The following is a 20,028-nucleotide window of genomic DNA, read 5'->3' on the forward strand; positions in this document are numbered from 1 at the left end:
CTAGTTCACTGTAAAGCCAGAGATAGAAATCTGTTAATGAAAAAAGAGAACCAATTATGTGTGTGACATAGGCTGAAAAAACTATTATTATCCCGCCCAGAAAAAATATTCCCCTCAGCAGACTATGATTTCCCCTTTGCCATTTCCCATTTATGTTTGGAAAGCTAAAATTGTGCTGTTTCTCATACAGAGGAAAATCTTCATGCTGGTAGTCAAGTCTCTGTGGGTTCCTGATGGTTATTATCTACTCTTCTGACATGGTTAAAGATCCAGTTCTATTTTTAGAGGTAAGAAAAAGACTAGTATTTGCTTGAGGATTATGTTTTAAAGTGATCGATGTGCTCATATGTGTTTTCTTATGACTGGGTACTTTGCATATTCTCTTATTGTCTCCACTTTACCAGGTAAAACTGACTGTCCTTGCATGGCCCTTTGCTTTTCTCTCTTTTAATTGTGTGTGCTTATTGGATTTCATTTCTGGAGGACCCCTTACAGAAAGGTTTTTTGTATCCTAGTTAAAAGGTGCTGACCTTTTATCACTCAACTAAGGCTGAAATCCAATTTTGAGCCCTCTTGTGTGCCACTCTTTATTTATGGTATCATTACAGTTTGTTTCAGAAAAGCGAACCCTCTGCAAAGCTTTCAGGATACTTATCTAGCAAACACTGTCACTTAGCTACGGCTGGAGTCCAATCTGATGCTTTAAATTCTAGCCTCACATAAAGATAATGCTTTTAATCAGAAAAGTGAGACAAGTTGTAAGAGCTTGTTCACAGTATCTGTCAGCAGGGAACTGGAGTGAAATCAGGACAAAGTCTAAGCCTTTGTTTCCAAAGATGTTTATTTCTTGAGCCACGAAGGCGTATTAACAGCAGGACTAGACAAATGCAAGGAGAGGAAGGGCAAGCCTACACTGCCCTAGCTTGTACTTGGTAACTGCTGCACCTGTGCTCGGATCCTATAGAAAATGCGAGGTGGTGGGTCCTCAGCTATAGAGTGGCAAAGTGGCAAAAGTGTGGAGGGGGTGGATGCTGCAGCAGCGCTGATGCGGTATGGATCCTCTCTGTAGCTCTCTAGCAGCAGCTTGGACAGCTGTGTTGCAGGTTTGCTATGGAAGAGGTGGAAACTGATGGGTCACCAAAGCTGCTACAAAGTGCTGGAGCATCCAGGCTCATCAGCTGTTGTGGGGATTATGGGCCAAATTGTTTTTGCTCTTCTTGGAACCCACCACTAAATTTTTGCAGAAGAGGTGTCAGTTGAGGGAATTTGGAAATAGCTGATTAACCTGCCTGCTGATTGCCTTCCAATTGCATCTGACATTTCTAATGTGGTATTCCTGGTTCACTTTCAACATGTCCTCTTCTATAAAGGATCAAATAAGAACAGACAGAATTGCTCATTGCATTAATGCAGGAGCTGATTTACATAGGCGAGTGTAAATTCCTGACTGGTACAATCAGCCACTTTTGAGCTGTGGTAATTTCTATAAACTCAGCATGGTATACCAGTGATGTATGAAAAAAATTTATTTTCTTAAAAACAAAGAGCCCAATACTCAACCCAAATCTCTGAAATAAAAAAAAAAGCATAGTAATGTTCATAAGCTTGATGAAATTCTACTGGAGTTAAATATTTCCTTACCGTTTCTCTCTAAATGAGTGTAGAGGGAAGCACCGTCCTTACAGTTTAAAAGAAGCAACATTCTGGGACAGGATAAGGATAATTTTAGCAGTTATGCTTTTAAATATAAATTATTTCATTGATCTTAAAACCTAGTTTTAGCTTTCTATAAAAATATCAATATTAATTGGCTTTGAATAAAAGACAAATCAAAAGACATGCTATTCTTAAAATTTAGCTAGGTTTTAGGTATGTATTCAGCAGCATGCATCTAAATAACAATTCTTACATAAACTACCCATAATGATTAAAATACATTTCTGAACCTTGTTGCCTTAATCTTCATGGTAGTTTTTAGTGATTTGGAGAAACAGCAGAAGTGCTTATGACCCATACCTCATTAAGGACACTCAATTTTTAAGACTTTATGCATTCAAAAATTACACACTTCTCAGACGCAAGGAACTGGAGTTTTTACGTCAGCTGGAACTCTGCTATATACCTACACCGAGTAAAAAGTCTCTGTAGAAGACAATATCAAGGCAAAATGAGACCGGTAAGCACTTCACACCTAATGACAAAAGCAGTGTTTAATGGAAAATGCCCCTCTCGCAGCAGGAGTGGTAAAAGATGCAATCAGCGAAGCAGGGCAGGAGTCACATATGCAGCTTTTCACAAACCCTGTTTCTGGTCAAAGCGTTGAGTCACTGTGCGGTCAGAGGTCTCCTTGGGAGTTTGCACGAGGCTGAGCCTGAAAAGCGTTATATGGCTCTTGGTCCACGTCTGCATGAGAGGTAGAAATTGAACGGAAGGTGTGAAGACACAGGACAATTCATAGCATGCCTGGATGCTCTCACTCAGGAGTTTCAAGTGGCTGTAGATCTCTGTACTTTATGCCTCGGAGAATTAAATTATAGTGAATTAAAGACTCTGCTGCACAAACTCAGGTGATTCATGTTGGGAAGATTTAACCGATTATCAGTCTGTTCCCTCCTCTATCTGGAGACTTCTTCCAGCAGGGTCATAACTTGGCCTGCCTTCAGCCTCTCCACAGTGCTGCAGTTATCACTCTGTCTTATTAATTGCTTGTGCAATCAATTGCAGTTTGGATTAACTCTCGAGCCGATGAACTGTGGCACTAGGAATTAGACCTTCCCCGTCCCCTGCACTCTTACTTTGGTGATAGGAAGAAGCAGGGAGGACAGGCAGGTGGAAAAAGCAGCGTCCTCTGTCACGCCAGCTAAATCTTGCAGAGCCTATGTGTTAGGACCCTGAAGCCATCTTAGCATCTTCTTGCAGACTGAATGCGCTTTGAATTATGTGCATCCTCTCCTGCCTGCAGCGGGTTTGCCTTGCCCTTCCTGAGCATGTCTGTGTGTAAACAGGCCCCTAAAAAGGGGCTTCTGCCCTACCGAGATGAAAGGAGAGGGAGGATGGCTGAGTGTTCCTGCCGCCTGGGGTTACCCCAGGAATAGGCATGTGGGAATTAAAAGGCACTTTTGTTGTTTGCCTCGTTACGTTGTCTTGTTTTCTTACTGAAGCCATAAGCTTGAGACTGTTGCTATAGGCAGGGATGCCGAGTGACAAAGGGTCTGTACTACCCCCTCCAAGAAAAAATATGCCCGCGTGAGGTAGGTGTAGAAGGACCTCATGAACCCCATAGAGATGTAAGTTCAGGAAGGAAATGAAATAAAAGGGACTGAGGGCATGAATAGACTTGTATGTGATGATCTCAAGTGGTTCCCCCACCGGCAGAGGCCAGGGAAGGGGTTGTGATGGCTGTGGTCCCCTTCTGTGCCCGCTGAGGTTTCCTGTACAGGGACCTGCGCTGGCCATGGTGGGAGGGATGGGTGGCAGAAGGCAGGTCAACTCTCCGCCTCTTCTGCAGGTCAGGAACAGAAAAGCAGACTGAAAAGCTAAAAGCAACCATCAAGGCCACAAGGCTGCCCTGAGTTAATTCTTATTTGAATTATTAGTGAAACCAAACCAACCCCTCCTCTTTTAATGCAACACTTCCCTGTGATGGAGAATCCAATTTACCCTTGGTAAATTGGTCCAGTGATTAAGTACAAACATTGCTTAAAAACTGCACTGAGTTTCGAGTCTCATTTTTTCTAGCTTCAGGTTTTAGCCATTTGATCTTTGATGCATTTGACTGCTAGGTAACAGACTGAGATCTGCTCAAATTCTTTTTCCCTAGGCAGGAATTTTTAGGACCCATCCAAGTAACCCCTCAGACCTGATGGGATAAATACTTGAGCCCCTGGAACTGGTTGTTCTTAAATGTGCTTTCAAATCCCCCAATCATTCCCAGGAAATTTCTTGGAATCTTAACTAAGTTTTCTTTTTTTTTTTTGAGTGACAGATGCAGCATTTCCATCACAGATGGGTAAGTCTCATATGCAGAGAAAATCTAAGTTCCCTACTTCTATCAATACTCTTTAATTATGCACCTAATGACTACATTTGTCCAGGGCCACAGTGCTGTATTAAGAACTCACACCGAACTGATTATCTGCAAATCTGTCCTGCTGAAGATGTTTGTTTACTGTAGAGAGCCAGGGGAGGATTTATCCCACTGCTGCCTTAAAATGCAAATACTTTTTCTAGATGGCTCTGCTAAAACATGCAAGATGCCCTCAGTCAGAGAGCCAGGCTTTCTAACGCAGTCGATATTCTGCAATGACTTGCTCGTGTTTTACCATGGGAAGATGAGGAGAGTGGTTTTTGCAAGTATGACGTGTCCCACACTTGGTCTATCGGCGCAAGAAAGAATTTAAATAGACTCATAAGTGCCAAGAGAACAGAGGGAGACACAACGCAGCAAATGGCACCATTCTCACTTGATTTCCCACAATGGCTTTGTTATCAGGACTAGATGCACTTGTCAAATTTCCCCTCCCTTGCAGAAAAAAAAGGAGAAAAGTTGACAACAATACATCCCTGAGGGCTGCACGCCCAGAGCTAATCTCTGCAGCTCATCCCAAGGCTGTGCAGAACCACCTGAGGAACACCAGTTTGAGAAAGCAAAATAGCCAGCATGCAGTTTATTTATAATAGCAGCGAGACCTGGAGGAACAGTGCTTGGGGGAGGGTAGAGCTCTCCATGTGGGTTCATATATTAGAGAATGAATATTTAGTCTTTCAGGCCTCTGTTGATGCTGCAAGTTTACATCGTGGTGAGGTGGCTTGCCCTAAACCTGCAGATATTAGAGGAGCAGCAGGTTGTGTCCTGGTGGTCATAATGCCTAACATCCTAGGGAAATGATGTGATTAATGGGGCTGGAGGCACTTCTTATATGCTACAGCAGGGAACTGCACAAATACTAGTCAGCAAAACTAGCATGGTTAATAATTTCGGTGTAATAGGTATATGTCACCATGCTATATGGACATGAAGAGCTTTCTGCAGTGAATGCACTTGGGAGGAGGAGGGGACCTCTGGGCTTAAGCATCATAGGATGTAGACTGGAGACATGAAGATACAGGGGGAAGTACACTTAAGAAGGGTTTGGGAATGATTCTCCACACCATTACTCTTAAGTGTCTCTGAAGTGAGAGAGGGAGCACTTTATACCCGCATGTGTTGGCACCGCAGAGCTATGGGTGACTGCACACTGAGGGGGTGGCAGGGGAGTGCACGCAGTGGGAGGGCTGGCAGGCATGAGAGTTGCCTTGGGTCTAAGACAGCTGCCCATCTTCTGGGGAGTTACCTGACTAAAGTGACCCCAAAGGTTTTAAACCAGCATGCAAATGAGAGTGAATGAAGAGACACTAACACTGCACATTTGCTCTAGTCGTTTTACTTAAAGTCAAGGTTACAGCAATGTAAAGAACCAAAGCACCGAGGCATTTAAAGGAAAGCAATTCTTTAACAGCCTTTCTAGTAACACGAGAAGCTCGGGCAATAAACAAGAGGAATTGCACATTCCCATTTGTGAAAAGAAATTGGATATCGTCAGGAGTAGTGAGAGCTGGTGGGAAGACCAAGATAGCTGGAGTGCCCAAATACCGGCCACAGCCTCCGCAGGAACATTAAATTGGGCAGCAGGGGTGTGTGTGTATTTTGGGGGCTTGTGGTAGGCTGGGAGGAGCTCTCTGCATCAAAGACGCCATTTGTACGCCAGAGTGATTTATTTCTAAAAGGCTAACAGCTCTTATATGCTGATAGTTACAGGGCTACATACATAAGGGCTGGGAGGCAGTGGTTGAATGGAAAGAAAAGTGAAATGGAAAGAAAAGTGAAAGAGTGAAGGTGAAAGACCTTTGTAGGTCACCAAGACTAGCCCCTTATAATCTAAGTGAGGTAAGCAGAGGGAATAAGCAGAGAATGTCAAATTTTGGAGCACATGTACATTTTTCCACTCACACCATTACCTTAGAGTTTCTAAAAATGGTAGGTAGTTTTCTAAGAACAAAAGAACAACCCATTTAACATATAATTAAGAAAAACCGTATTAGATACTATTCTGTTGGACAAGATGACTCGGTTACTTCAGAAGAAAGTAAAAAAATTGTTGAAATGTGAGTGATCAAACCCAATTGCTTTTGCTGATCCTAACTGGAAGACAGATATATCCAGCAATATCTCTCCCTCGCTTCCTCTCTGCTCTAAAAAGGGATAATTCTCAAAAGACAAAAATCATAATGAGAAAAATTGAAACAGCAGAGTACAAACGATAATAGAAAACTCTTCAAGAAAGGTTTATTAAATTTCAAGCCTCTGCAATTCAGCAGTCAGGGAAAACCAGGCTACAACCTGCTGCAGATTAGAAGCGAGAGCAGTGATTATATGTGAAATAGATGTATACACGTTCATGCATGTTCCCATATGGCAAATTGGAATGTGAGGCTCTTAAATTTGACATAAAATTCAGAAAATTGATAAAAGAGGCTAAAGACAGTGCTGAACAGCCTAAACCTCTTTATTTTAAAGGGATCCCTTAAATATATGAGGAACAGTTGAAATCTTAGCATTCATACATGGAGAATCATAGACAGGATGATAAAATTATCAGTCTTGATACAAAAAAACCTAGAATTTTTCTCATAATAGTGCTGTTGGAGCCATGACAGTTCAAAGATTTAGGTAAAGCAAATTTTGCAGGAAGTGATAAAATCTTTTATTAGACTTGCTATCAGTATGATCAAAACTATCTGTTAATCTAATACAGATATTACCTCTCCTGGAAAGCTTTGCCTGAGAATTATTCAATAATTGTTCGTTCTGTGGTTAGAAAGAAGCAGAATGATGGTTTCGTGTCTCAGCGTGGTAACAAACACTTTCTCTTCTGTTCTTAATTAGAGAGCATGTTAAACAGCAACTATTGAAGTTAAACATTTTAAAATCTCAGGACTATAGTGCTTGTATGCAGAAGCATTGAAAAGATTGCCCGAGGAGATTTATGAACTGCTTGCACTGATTTCTAGCAAATCTTGGAGCATGAGGGTTGGATGCCAGAGCCAATATTGTGCCACAATTTAAAAGGGTAAATTGAATGACCCAGCAAATTACAGACCAATTAATCTAGCAACTCTCTGGAGGAGCCATCATGTAAAAATAGAAGAGGATCCACAAGTAATGAATTAAAAATAACAGCAGAAGTATTGCTGTAGGTTTATGAAACATCAGTTTGCTCAGCTTAATGATGTCAACGCAGTATATTTTGATTTCTGAAAAACAACTGAAATCTGCCATCTTGATGAAAATATTGGCAGTCTGCAAATATCACAGTGGGCCCTTACTAGGTGGATCATATGCCAATTAATCTGCTAAATTGCAAAATGTAACTGTGAACGGAAAACTGTTATCCAAAGGAGGGTATGTCTATTGACTCTCCACAAGAACTCATGCCAGTAATAGTTTAACACTTTAGCAACTACCAATCTAGTAGTATTCAGCAATTATTATTTATTATTTAGCAATTTTATGAATGATTTGAAATAATCATCTTCTTGCAGTAGTGGTGAAACTGGTGGAACAGCCAATAACATTGGAGGGAAGACCGGCAGGCATGCAAGGTGATGTGTCTAGTGAGGAAGCACGATGGGCGTCTCTTTAACAGCATTGCATCTTCCAAGGCAATAAAGCCGAGACATGCTCAGGGCTTGTAGTGGGAGGTGCGTCGAACCTGTGTGCCAGCCAGGCTGCTGAGGCAGAGCAGGTGGATGCAGTGCTTAGGCGTACAGAGGAGAGGATGATGCAGCAGTAGCTCTCTGTGGAGCAGCAGCGATGTGGTTAACACTGCACCATGCCCCGTCCTGATACCCTGACTGCGAAGCACTGAGAAATTGGAGAGGGTTCAGAAAAGAGCGATTAGATTATGTGTGAGTCTGAAAACGTGCCCTGAAGACAGTAAACCTGCAGCGCAAGTGTGCTTCTAATCAGAAGAGTCCAATCATTCACTGTGCAGACAGCTTCAACTCTTTTTAAAAGAGAGATTAAAGTTGTTTTTTCACTAGGGTGCGTCTAGCTTATCCGAGGTAAAGAGGTGAGCTGTTCATTGTATATGTCTACCTAGAGGAGAAGATGCTCGTAAAAGCCAGTTCCGTAATGCAGCGGGAAAAAACAGTAAGATATTCAGGATGGACATAAATATAGAAATCCCTTTTTTCTTTCTTTCTTTCTTTTTCTTTCTTTCTTTTGTCCTTCCTTCCTTCCTTCCTTCCTTCCTTCCTTTCTTTCTTTCTTTTTCTTTCCTTCCTTCCTTCCTTCCTTCCTTCCTTCCTTCCTTCCTTCCTTCCTTCCTTCCTTCCTTCCTTCCTTCCTTCCTTCCTTCCGCCTTGCCTTGCCTTTTTTCTCTTCTCTTCTCTTCTCTTCTCTTCTCTTCTCTTCTCTTCTCTTCTCTTCTCTTCTCTTCTCTTCTCTTCTCTTCTCTTCTCTTCTCTTCTCTTCTCTTCTCTTCTCTTCTCTTCTCTTCTCTTCTCTTCTCTTCTCTTCTCTTCTCTTCTCTCTTCTCTTTTCTTCTCTTTTCTTCTCTTTTCTTCTCTTTTCTTCTCTTTTCTTCTCTTTTCTTCTCTTTTCTTCTCTTTTCTTCAGAGAAATAATCACCCATGTAGGTATCTTATGTTGGGGTCCCTACTTAGCTTGGACTTCTCAGTTACCTTTACATGGGACTCACCTCAAGTGCAAAAAAAAGCTCTTTGTTGCAGATGATGCCTGGTGAGGTCTGTGCCATGCAAATGCCACTGCCAGAATTGCCTTCCTGGCCTTAAAAATCTTAGAAATGAGGAATGTCTCACTGGTTTAAATGAGCAGGGGCTTCAGCCTGAAGAGGTGAGTAAGCTCAGTTGGCAAAATGGCGGTGGGAATCTGCTGGAAGGCTTGGGTCTAAGGGCAGTTGACAGTGTCCATACAGCAAGGGTTGGGCTCTTCTGACAAAGCAGTTCATTTGTACTGCTGTTTACACTGACAGAATCACAGTAATTGGTTTTTTCCTCCTCCAAATTTTTAATGATCCTGTACAGATTTAACTTTGCCATTATGGGAAAATGGTTCTTTCTTATGAACACAAGTGCTCAGCTTGGAAACCTCAAACCACCTTCACAATCTCCATTCCCGCAATAAAAGTCTCTGGATGACAAAACCTGCAGAACACCCGTCTAGCTTTTATGAAATCAAACCCTTAGGCAAAACTCATAAAAAAAAAAAGCAGTTGAAAAAGGATGATTTTATTTTGAAGTAGTTTCCATTTTGCTATGTATTAAAATATATTTCGCTCTGATCTATTCCTATATTTGCAAGCAGAATCTAAAAGGAGATAATATCATGCAAAGACCGCAGTGACCCAATACATTTAGTATTACCATTTACTTGTAGAAGTCAAATGAAACAAGAGTGTTTTCAATTGCATGTAAATAAATATGTATTTTAATAACAGTTAATGTCAGTTCATAAAGGGAAGCACACTAGGAGAGTTCTTTAAGAGAAGATTACAGTCTTGGTGCAAAATCCTTTCCTAGAAAGTGATTGAAAAGAAATATGAACTTACAAAATATCATCTCTAACACAGGAAAGTCTCAGTTCCATTTTATTCTTCCTCCCTTAGGAAAGTGGAAAGGCATTATTAAGGCATATCAATCAATTTTGGTAGCACCTTTATTGCCTAATATTATCACTGTGTACATACTGATAATTTCTCCGCATATTGTTTACATAGTACATCTTACCAGTCCCTGCTTCCTCCACGTAAAAGTTATCACAGAAAAGTGCATGTCTTGAATAATGTATGTGCATAAAGCGCTCGGTGTTACTTTGACATTATCCACTACTGGCAGAATTTGTGAGAAATGAAAAGAAGAGGTCCCTTTCCCTCAGGTAGCAGAACCCCATAACTTTAGTCATAGTCAGTACTCGTCATTGGCTTTACCTTCAAATTGTACAAATATCTTTCAGGAGAAATATGTCATGCAGTGGTACATGGAGAATAAACTATAGGTGTAACTAGAAATTAAAAAGCCTGCACTTTATTACAGATCTGCTGTCAGACTCTGGTGTTGGCCAGAGTTCAGTACTGTTTGGGTCTTGGGTTTCATCTCCACTTACCACAGACATAGTGAAGGTTGAAACTATGAGTGGTTGTCCCAGCATCTCTTTCGGCTCTTACATCTCCTTTGGCTCTTACATTTATTGCTTACTTAGCCTGAAATAGCATGTAGCGAGTCAATATTGCCATACAGGAAGGTGGAACTGCAGGGAACCAGCTGTGTCTTCACGACTGGTCCCTCCCCATCATAGACAACCCTGTTTTAGGCACTTTATTATAAAGAACCACTGAATACCTCTTGCATGTACCATTCCTTTCCTCACCATCTACAAAACAAATGGAAGAAATGTAGTAAAAGTGTACCCTCAGCAAGTTCGCTGGTGATACAAAACTGGGAGGAGTGGCTGATACACCAGAAGGCTGCGCTGCCATTCAGCGGGATGTGGATAGACTAGAGTTGGCCAGAGAGGAACCTAATAAAGTTCAACAAAGGCAAGTGTAGGGTCCTGCACCTAGGGAGGAATAACCCCATGCGCCAGCACAGGTTAGAGGCTGACCTGCTGGGAAGCAGCACTGCAGAGAAGGACCTGGGAGTCCTGGTGGACAACAAGCTCTCCATGAGCCAGCAACATGCTCTTGTGGCCAAGAAGGCCAATGGTACCTGGGGTGCATTAAGAAGAGCACGGCCAGCAGGTCAGGGTTATCCTCCCCCTCTGCCCTGGTGAGGCCACATCTGGAATATTGTGTCCAGTTCTGGGCTCCCCGGTTCAAGAAAGACGGGGAACTACTGGAGAGAGTCCAGGGGAGGGCTACAAAGACGATTAGGGGACTGGAGCATCTCTGGTGTGAGGAAAGGCTGAGAGAGCTGGGTCTGTTTAACTCGGACAAGAGAAGACCTATAAACAAAGCATTAAAGGGCAGATGTCAAGAGGAGGGGGCCGGACTCTTTTCAGTGGTGCTCAGCAACAGGACAAGGGGCAACAGGCACAAACTGGAACACAGGAATTTCCATCTGAACATGAGGAAAAACGTCTTCACTGTGAGGGTGACCGAGCCCTGGAACAGGCTGCCCAGAGAGGTTGTGGAGTCTCCTTCTCTGGAGATCCTCAAAACCCGCCTGGACGCCATCCTGTGCAACCTGCTGTAGGTGATCCTGCTTTAGCAGGGGGGTTGGACTAGATGATCTCCAGAGGTCCCTGCCAACCCCTGCCATTCTGTGATTCTGTGATTCTGTGGTTTTGACTCCAAACCAGATGATGAGTTTAACCCTGAACAAATGAGGGAAACACGCCAGCTGGGCACCTGGGGGGGTTTAATATCACTGAGCACACACTATGCTCTCTCCTGTGGACAAGCTCTTGTATTCCAGAAGAAGGTAGAAAAAGCCCAGCCCTTCAGAAGCCACGTTATGTATGTATAAAGAGGAAGAAAAAAGCAAAAGAACCCCCCCACATTCCCTATCCTAGTACTCTCGGTGATATCAGGCATGTGTAAGTGCAGAATAAATAAAGCGTGAATGAGCACTATTAACAAGCAACTCCCTGCCCTGCAAATACAATACAGCAAACCTATGTTTTAATCCTCTGTTTATACAATCCCTTCCATAAATTTATCATTCTCATTTTAAAAAAAATGGGATGTCTAAGCTCCTACTGTCTTGTATGTAGACTGCTTCACAGTTTCATTTTTTGGTTAATTAGAATCAGTTTTCCAATTTCCAGTCTAAATTTGTTCTTGATGCACTCATATCTATTTGATTTCGTATCAGTATTATTCTAAATTTAAGCAATTATTCTTTCCTTGGTGTGCAGTTTCAAATCCATTTATAAATAGACATGGTAATGGTGATGTCATCAAGAAAACTGTATGTTTGCAAAATGGAATTGGGACAGCCCACATCTTCTGGCAATGAGTAGTAACTGTTGACTGACTGCGACTGTGACTACTTCTGGAACTTACATTTTTTGGCTAGTACTGCTGAAACACTCAAACCATCTCACAATAGACCTCCTTCAACTCAGAAGTGAGAAGATGATATAAATGGGGCCAAGATTAACATTTCAGAGACCTGGGTGCTCTTAGTACATGCTATGTAGTATCTGCGTTAGCATTTTCGAGCAGAACCAGAGCGTGTTTTGAAATGAATTTCCTGACCATCCCTCCTCACTCCGCTTTTGGTTCCCACTGCGGAGTAGTCTTGTACCACATTGTCTTTTCGGAGCAAACTAGAGACATGCACGTAACGCATTCTGTCTGTGAATGTGGGTTCAGCTCTATGGGACCAGACTAGAAATAAATAAATAGCAAGGACTATCCGTGTGAAACACGCACAAGTATGGTGGACCCCTGGTCTTCAGATATTCCTCCCTACAGCTCCACTCCTCCTGGGCTGTGCTACCTGATAAAGCCTTGGATGTCCTGCATGACCACAGCAAGTGATTTCAAGGATCTGCACCCCATCTTTGCCATCGGTAAGACAGGGCTAGCTTGTGGTTTTTGTTGAGATCATTAGAATTATCGGTGACTGGTGCTGTGTGCTTACAACAGTGATCACAGCAATTTTTATAACCTCTTCCTTTTTGTGGCACCAGAAATTTCCCATTGCTGTTAATTAGTAACCAACTTGGCAAAGGAATAATTAAAAAAACCCCACACAATGAATTTACTGAAAAAACCATGGTTTTGAAGAACTGAAACCAATTAAATGTTTGCTTTGAATTTATTTATTTTTGAAATGAAAGGTTTTGTTTCAATATTTTACATTAGTTTTTAAAATTTCCACAAGGCATTATTTTTCATTTAAAATTAATACAAATTTTGTTTTAAAATATGAGACCTGATTATATAACAGAAAACTATATCCAAAGCATTTGATTTTTAGGTCAAATGTGACATTTTTTTACTTCATCCAGAATATATATTTTCTAGAGTTTTTCTTTGTCATTTTTCAGGTGAAACTGTAAATATCCTGATCTGACCTGAAATAAATTTCTTATAAATTTTCAAAGCAATCAAGAAATTGAGAAGAAAAAAAAAAATGAATCTGTTATTTCCCAAGCCATCCAACAAAACACTGAGTGTGAGATTACCTTTAAAAGAAAAATCCTCGCATAATTTTATATTCAGCGCAAGCCACCTGTGGTTACACTACATCACTGGAGTGCGGCTTTGAATCCTAGAACAACAGGCTTTGGTGCACTAATACATCATTAATGTGTCTGCCTTTGCCTCTCAGCTGACGGAGCATCTCTGCAGAGCATCTCTGCTCGAGACTACGAGATGCGTGCGCTCTGGGAAAGAAGGGTTTGCAGCTTAACGCAACCCTGGCTCAGGCAAGTATCTTTTCTGACAGGGTAGTCACCATAAACAACCCGGCTTCGTGTGCAGATGTGCTGAATATATTCACACATTTAAAGCATTCCTCTTTACACTGACTGAGACTCAGTTAACAACAGCAATGAACCCTTAAAGCACATTTTGACAATAGTTCCAAATTAAGCAGTTTTCTTTCTTTTTTTTTCTTTTCTTTCTTTTTCTCTCCCTCTGTTGTGAAGCAAAGACAAATATATCTGAATTTTTTTTTTCTTTTTATGACTGTGGCTTGAGAAAATTAAATTCAGTAACTGCCTTCTACCCAGCAGTGAGAAAGACTTTCCATCAAACTCAGAAGTAATGTGAAACTCAACTGGTTTCTGGTTCCTGACCAGCTCCAGCAGGATTTTCTTTGAGATCTATGAGAAACTGCAAATCTTCAGCAGAAATTGCAAATAGAATAATTTAGCTGCCTCCAGAGCAGCACAAATTTCTGGTGTCAGAATCTCATTGATTTGTTTCAAGATCATTAATAAAAGCCACGTGGCAAGTATTCTGGGCCTTCATTTGTCTGAGCTCGCATGCAGGAGTTGGTAGAAACAGTTTCAATGCCATATATTTGTTATGTACCAGATTTTTTTATTTCCTTGCAGTTTTCAGACCCCCAGAGAGCTGAACGTAGAAGGCTGCCCAGGTCTGTAAACCACAGTTCCCCAGCCTGCCTACAGGAATGGACACACTGACTAATTGTAGGAAGACAATTAATTAATACAGGATTCAATGCCATAGAGCATCCATTCCAATAAAGACAGGCCAGTGGCTTCAGATTCTAGAAGAAAAGCAATAATGTAAGGTGTAGTAATATTTTCAAAAAAGACTAATTTTTCCTGTGACCCTCCAATCAAGCAGATGAGAAAGAAAAAGAGTTTTTTTCAAAATGGGTCCGGCTTGGTTTACCCCAGGGGAACAGCGCTGGGTGGAGCTGGATGGCTCTCACTGCAGTTCTGCTTTGTGCCTGCATTCGTTCGTTCTGTCCTCATCCTTGAGGCAAAAAAACAACTGAGGTGCCTCGAGCTAGCCCTGAGAAGAGTATAGTCTTCTAGCAACCTGGAAAGCACTATGTGCATACGTAGCGGAGAACTGGATTGTTTTGTCCCAATTCAGATTTACACTGTGATTTAAGCAATGAGTTGCACGGTTTTGTTCCTTTGTGGGGTTAAGATTAACCCCCTACTCTGGTCATGTTGCTAGTGTGATACTCTGTATGTTCATATGATAAATCATATATATCATGAAAGCTTCAATGATGGAGGATGTGAGGTATGTCCTTTATTTTTAAGACTTCATTACTCTTACAAGACCAATGACAGGAAGGAAATATTAAGGAATAAAACCACATATGCTAAGAGCACATGAATAAAGCACGCTTTATATTACAGATATTTCTTTTCTCATTATTTAATGAAATTCAGGCATTCCCATTGGAATGAGTCTCCAGTCTACTGTAGGAAAGGCAGCAAACCGCACTAATTCCATTTTGTATCCGGATTGTCCTCTTACACAAAAAATAAGTTCATTCCTCAACAAACACTTACGGTCAATAACACTGCTTTTAAGAAATAAATATTTTGCAGGGCAGAGCCTCTGCTTACAGTCCTGGAGACAATAGCTACAGGTCTGATGGGAGCAACCAGCCCATGGAGAGACCCTTCTTCCTCAGACACTGACTTCTCCCTTCTGTGGTCATAGCTTGCTGCTGCTGGCAAAGCGGCTGCGTGTTTTTCTTGGAGCCTCATGGTTCATTGTTGCGGGTCTGGTGTGTTTGGCAGCATAAAACCCATTCCCCTGGCACCTTTCCCTTCTGGGTGTCAAAACGCACTGAAGGGTTGTGTAATTTGCTTTGCAGTGTGTCTGCCTTTTGGAACATATTATTACATTTAATCTAGCAGTGTGGTGGGTGTTTGGGGTTCATGCTGAGCAGAATGCTTGCATACATTCCCTCCCTGAGATTTCACACAAATATGACAACCTTTCCAGGAATAGCTCCAGGAACATGGTGATGCTTAGAGTTTCGTATTGTGCGGGTTTTGCTGCTGCTGGTTTAATTTTCAGACTTTTCTCAAATCTTTCAAAGAAAGCATCCCTTTATATCATTATCATTCATAAATAAAGTGTGAACACACCAGGCCAATATATGACACTTAAATTCTTGGTATTTTACTAGGTAAAACAGTGGTACAGCTAGCAATTCAGAAACACTATTCCTTTGATTATTACTTTTTAGAAATATAAACTTGTTTTCTTATTAAAGAAGTTTTAATACCAATTTCTCAGTGTAATCGCCATACAGTAGCTGATATCATTAAATCAGTCAAGGGTAAATCTTCAGTGAGCACCACCACTGCAGCCCCTTTAAACCGTCTGTATGCAAAACTCATAACCTGGGCATCAACTTTTGTCCAAGGACATATGGAAAATACTTATTATTTCCTTCGTCCTCCCAAGGCAACACTGAGAGCTGCTTCTTCCTGAGGAGGAAGCTAAGCTGTGGAGCATTTTGTAAGAGACACTGAGAATCTCAGAGAGCCAGGCCATGTACAGCAATCGCTGCACCAGTATATCAGACTTGACTCCCCAACATGCATCATTGTCTTTTTACTGATATAATTCATCCTTTAAATGGAATAATCTGGAAATGCATAAAAAAAAACCTTCCTTGAGAGCATACTGTAAGTCTTTACCAATGCACAGAGAGAGAAGTGAATGTGCATCTGTTATAGGGCTGGAAATAAACTGATCTATTTTTCTGAATTTCCTTCTAGGTGAAATGCTTATTTGAGAGGGAGGAGAAAGAGCAACAAAATGACATATTTGCAGCAGTAGGTGACAGAAGATATATCAAGACAAATGTCTGCCTTTTTGCTGTGAGCAAATATCTTCTGTCAGGCTCCTATAAGGGTTCAGTCATGTGCGCAGCGCTGTCTCCAGCTTCTCACCTGGTATTAAATGCATGCTAACTCCTGTCAGCTTCAACAGCACGGACAGTAGAAATGAAATCTGAGGATCTTTTACATAGCACCGGAGAAACTACAACCCCAGTCACGGTCAGTGATCTGGCTTATTCTGGTGATAGGAGTTTTTTAGCTATGCACCTTTCAGATACTGTTGACATACAGAAAGCAGCAAATGCTGATCACTGTGTTTGTAGATGGGATAAATTCAGTATAACCTGCTTGTGCCAAGTCCATCTGCTGGACTAGCAGGGCTGGCCATGGGTCAGAGCTGGCTGTGTGAGCATCCCCTGAAGCACCCCTTCACCCTCTCATGTCAAATTTTAATGTGCCTCATGGGGATACCCATAGTCCTTTGATCTCCTCAGACCCCCCAGGAGATGCTGGGCACTTCAATGCTTTTATGCAGACAGGACACGACGTCTCCATCGTGCTGAACTCCTCCTGGCAATTCTGCAAATTTCTATGGTACAAAGTGTGATTGCTGCACTGGCAGCAGAGGTGGTTGGAAGCACCACAAAATTTCTTTTGCACACCCTATCTTCTGTCTAAAGAGTTATGTCCCATGGATGGGGAGCAGAAGAACAACACGGACAAAGTCACAGGCACCGGGGTGGAAGGAGCCACCCTCTCATGTCCCTACCTGCCAGCACCCTTGCATTTTTACCATGCTTTTTGAGATAAGCTTTCTGCTGTTGTCCCTAAGGAAGGAGTATTTCTCAGTATAGGCATGATGTAATGCTCCTTTTTTCACTTTGGAAAGAAAACAGGCATTACGGTCTGTACTTCAATAATATCTATGCAGTTAAATAACTCACTCTGCAGCTGTGTGTGGGAGCGTGTTGCAATGTCAGTCTCGGAGTAACTCATTTTTCAGGCACAGCAGTGCTGAGGAGGAGACTCCCTGGCACAGGGCTGACCTTGGATGGGGGAAGCAGCCAAGAGACAGCGCCGTGCTGGAGGCTGCTTTGCCCACTGTTTGCCATCTGGGAACGACAGCTGATCCAGGCAAAACCTGCCCCCAAAGCGTACTGTGAACTGTGGGAGAGCCGAGCATAGTGTCCCTGGCTCCCTGCAATGGCCCTGTCTCGCATGGCTCGTTCCTCTCACCTTTGGCTCCACGGCTCTCTTGTGAGCCGGAGGCTGCAGCAGGAGGGAGCTGCTGTCCCCTGCAGTTTGTGCCCTCTGCGGGGTATTTCGGACATTTCCCAGTGAGGAAGCGGTGGTGGGTGCCCCCTTCCACCACCTTGAAAACCTGTCGTGCATGTGACACAGGCTGGAAACGTCAGCATCTCTCTGGGCAGCAGGCATCACTGAAACGGCAAAATTTCCCTAGATGTTCAGCAGCTTGAAACTCTCTCATTAGCGTCAGTGGCATGTTTTCCATAGACAAGGGCGTGGGTGGGCTGCACATGCACCCTGATGTTTGCAAGCACGTTGGACATGCCCTTTGGTGGGTGCTGCTCACCCACCTCTTTGGCACTGTGCAGTGCTGCCGTTCATGCACAGATTGCCCCAAGAGGCTGACGTTGCCGTGAGATGTGCCCGTCATTTGTATGCCAGCTTTCCTGGCTGCAAGCTCTGCTGTATTCCCATAGGCAAAACATCTGATTTCGAGACTGTTCAAAAGTTTTGTGTTGCTCAGAAACTTCTGTTAGCTCCTGCTGCTCAGCCCTGGTTTTCATGTCCTTCTTCGAGCCTGAGCCTCCAGCATAAAAGCCTATTGTATTGCCACAAAGCAAGACCAGAACTTATTAGTATTTTTCTTATTTCGCTAGCAGAAAGTGACTGCTGTGAAAGCCCATCACAACAAATTCTGCTGGGATGTGATGGCCTGAACCTGATCAAAGATGTTAGGGAAGCAGAGTGGTGAGTGAGCACTTCCAGCTGTTGCACATGTGCCAGGAGTGCCGGCGTCCCTGAGGACTGAGGAGGAGAAGAAGAGGTGCCCAGTGGTGTCCTGACAGCAGCCAGCACGTGAGCATTACTATGGAAAAGGGATTGTGGTTTTGTTATTTTTTTAAACGCCGTACCTAAAAGCTTGGCAAGGTCAGAAGTTCTTGGGCATAAGCACATTTTACTGAGATGTGAAAGCATGGGATTTGCTAATCCATAGTATTTTTTCCAATTGAACTAGTTAGTAAACAAAAATGTCCCTGTATGTCCATGGTACCTTAGTTTCCAAGAAGGAAAAATAAATCAGAGGTCAAAAAAGGATCTCTGGTCTCAGCAGCTGCATAACCCATGAGGTTTTACTCCACAACAATCTCTAATGTGTCAGGATCTTAAGCCTCTGCAGAAAAATTAATACCATTTGTCTGAAATGGCTCAGAGGTCAAGAGAAGCTTGAACTGAACTTATAGGGTGTATGTTGCAATGTGAAGACTATTGCTCTCTAAACTGAAAGCAAGGGGTCTGTCAGTCTGTCCTGTTGTTTGTTTGTTTGTGGTATTTTTTTTTTTTTTTAGTACCATGTGCACATTTTCATTATGCTACACTAAAATCTCACATTATTCTACTCGATAAACCAGAAAAAGCCATGGGAGGAAAAATTTTGGTCTAAGGGAAGAAGTTCAGAGGAAGAGGATAATAGTTTCTTCACCCTCAGTCATGGCAAAGGAAAGGGTTAACTGAGCTTTCCAGAAAAAACTTGGAGAGGCTGCAGGCGTGAGAAAGGAGAAAGCAATACTCACTGCTTGGAGAAGAAAGCCTGAAGTCCGTTCCTGGCAGATGCATAGGTCAAGTCTGGAAAGCGGCGCAATCAGGTTATAAATAATGCTGAAAGATACGACCGAAACAGCTATTGAGCAGCAGTGGTAGCTAATGCCATCCCATTCATATGCTAAGCACTGGATGCTGTAGAAATCCAGGGCAGCTGCTTTCTACTTTAAGAGGAAAGGGAAGCTTCTGAATTATTAATATGGATGGGTTGAGACTGGATATTCTATGAAACTGTGAGTTAATCCTATTAAAGGGAATGGCTAGGAAACCATGATGAAGCATCACAAGTACAAAAATAGCAGGTGGTCACAAAACTCTGGTGCTGGGAGAGCATGGGTGCATTGCACAAGCTTGCCCTGTCCCTTGTCCCCACCAAGCCCAGCTGGCAAGAAGTGGCAAGCAGCCCACCGCCAGGTCCTCATCTGCGGACGCTGCACCCTTCCTCTCTGCCTGCAGGGCTTACCAGGCAGAGACCATGTGCAAAGAGCTAGGGAATGCAAAGAGGGGGAAAAAAATGTGTGTTCGCAGCAATTGCCCAGCAATTGGCATTTCTGCTTTCTGGAGCGGCTGCTTGGTGCTAGGAGCTTGGCTGGGCTGCTTGCGGAGCATGGGGCGCATGCAGCCAGCCAGCCTGATTTTGGGGCTGGAAGCTGCTTAGCAGGACCTTTTTTTTTTTTTGGGGGGGGTCTGGCAGGACTTTTAAAGCATAGCAGTTTTCTTTACTCTGCTATTGCTCTTATTAGCTGGTAAATGCCAGCCACTCTCCTATAAATAATGTGACAGTCAGTTTTCATAATTGCTAGCATCTCTACCTCTCCATCTCAATCTATCTAAACCTAGCTCTTCTGAAGGGTTTAGTCTTTGGTTGCAAAAGTCCA

At 42.6% G+C, this 20,028-nt stretch overlaps 1 long non-coding RNA gene across 1 annotated transcript; it reads left to right on the plus strand.

Annotated features, from left to right (window-relative positions):
- Positions 1-204: 204 nt before the first annotated feature.
- Positions 205-18,628, plus strand: LOC142601137 (uncharacterized). Its single transcript, XR_012834751.1, has 2 exons — positions 205-287; positions 16,241-18,628. It is a non-coding gene; the product is annotated as an uncharacterized LOC142601137 (long non-coding RNA).
- The last annotated feature ends 1,400 nt before the right edge of the window (positions 18,629-20,028 follow it).

Source organism: Balearica regulorum, chromosome 3 (genome assembly GCF_011004875.1).
Source record: "Balearica regulorum gibbericeps isolate bBalReg1 chromosome 3, bBalReg1.pri, whole genome shotgun sequence".
NCBI classification, from domain to species: Eukaryota; Metazoa; Chordata; class Aves; order Gruiformes; family Gruidae; genus Balearica; species Balearica regulorum.